Below are 1965 nucleotides of genomic sequence, written 5' to 3'. Positions count from 1 at the left end.
GCAGGAAGTGATAAACTCACCCTGCTGTCCAGATACCATCTTGCCCCGCTGCGGCGGCCGCCTGCTCGATGTGTTATCTCGCCGTCACACGAACCCTCTTGCTGCTTGTTGCTATGGATCAGGGAGTCCTTAGCAACCAGCTCCACACCTGAGGATTCCTTGAAACTGGAGTCGGTGAGATGAACCCCATCAATCTCACCGAGCCAAGGCATGAGACACAGGATGCTCAGAGGAAGGTGATCCGATGAGGTCAGAATTCAGGTCCTGGATGTGTTTCCACTGCAGAGAGAAGAAGACAAGATAGGATGAGGAATTTCCCCTTGCATGGAATCACTGGTAAACTGAATTCATCCTCCATGAAAACAGAAAGGTACCGAGTCCTGAATATACTTAAAGAGTTCAGTTCAAACACAAGGAAGATCTAGTGGAAACATTTTATTCAACTCTTAGCTAATGTTTATATTTCAAACTTTCACAGGAGATTGAGCCAAACAAGTTTTGGTTTGTTTTTCATTCATCTGAAACGATGAATGAAAAATTAGGTTGTGGGGACATTGATGTCTAAAATAACTTTTTTGTTTCCATAGTTGAAAGCAAATCAAATAGATTTTCTCTAATCAGCACAAATGACAGGAGAGCCATATTCCAAACAGTAATGAAAGTGGAAATTGAGAAATTTTTAATAAGCAAATTCTTTTAACTTGAAACATAATCGCTGTGCTTTTTTAATGGTTTAATCCAACAACAGCAGCTCTCAGGTAGTCACAAATGAGCAATAATTTGATTATTTACAGTCTTATCAACAGGAGAGTTACAGTTAAAAGGGAGATTATTGGCGTACACAATCCTCTGGATTTATTTTTCACCTGCTCAATCCAGAGACGTTCAAATTTCTTTTTTGCAAGTACAAGTCACGTCTCAAATGTTTGTTCACGAGCCCAAGTCCAAGTGAATATGTGCTTCATTTGTGGAAAGGTTAAGATTTTCTACATCAGTCTCAAAGCTCAATTTGGAAAGCCTGAACATTGGCGCCAGTAAGTGGTAGAAAAGTGTTACTGCATCAAAATACAATTTTAGGTATGATCGACACAGATAATTATGCACAACTCATACAGACATGAACTAATTTTTGTTGCAAATGGCTCAAATAGTGTAAATTGCTTAAATCAAAAACAACCAAGTTTAAAAAAAAAAAAAAAAACAAAGAGCAAAAACTACATATTACATACAGAATATGTATACCTGAAAATAAACAAGACTAAAATAAGGTATTAAATGAGTGATTATTTAGAGTTGACGAGCATAAAGCACTTCCGACATACTAAACTCCAGAATATAAACTATATGCCCTATATCTACGGTGGATTTGATGTGTTATTCCTAGAAGCCAATGTGATTTAGATTTTTCTACAACCGTGCCCCCAAAACGTCAGCGCGCTAAGAGGCGAGGAAACAACATTCTGATTTTCCTTCGACCCTAGAGGGTGGGGGGTGCACCGTTCCTGGAAACACTGCAATACCCAGTCGATGCGTGGAGTGGACGGAGCAAGCCCCTATTCCATCTCCCTGTTCCAAAAACCAATATAATAGATGGTCCCCGGATAGGGGACGTATCAGATATTAAACTGATAAGAACAGATTTTTTTTTGACACCTCAGACAATACATGACATTTCTTTCACATTTTTTCCATCACAGGTAATGATTTTTTCCCCCTCTTTTACAAGGTTTTATTCGGCACATTGTACAATGCATTACATTTCTGTCACAGTTATTTTTCCATCACAGGTGCCGTCATCTATTTACAATATCATGGCAGTGATAAAATAATTATTTACAAATAAATACAGATAAGATCAGGCCCTGTGCGGTCATAAAATGAGATCATGTGAAGTAAAAGAAAGTGTCTATCATTGTAAAAATCAATAAAAGGAGTGCAACTATTAAAAAGTCCTTTCTGTTGTGC

At 38.2% G+C, this 1965-nt stretch overlaps 1 pseudogene; it reads right to left on the bottom strand.

The window, feature by feature from the left end:
- Positions 1 to 1486: 1486 nt before the first annotated feature.
- Positions 1487 to 1667, bottom strand: LOC115407856 (uncharacterized; annotated as a pseudogene).
- Positions 1668 to 1965: the final 298 nt, after the last annotated feature.

The sequence above is a fragment of the Salarias fasciatus genome, chromosome 2 (genome assembly GCF_902148845.1).
Source record: "Salarias fasciatus chromosome 2, fSalaFa1.1, whole genome shotgun sequence".
NCBI lineage: Eukaryota > Metazoa > Chordata > Actinopteri > Blenniiformes > Blenniidae > Salarias > Salarias fasciatus.
The sequence above is the reverse complement of the archived record's forward strand: the minus strand, read 5'-3'. Positions and strand labels throughout refer to the sequence as shown.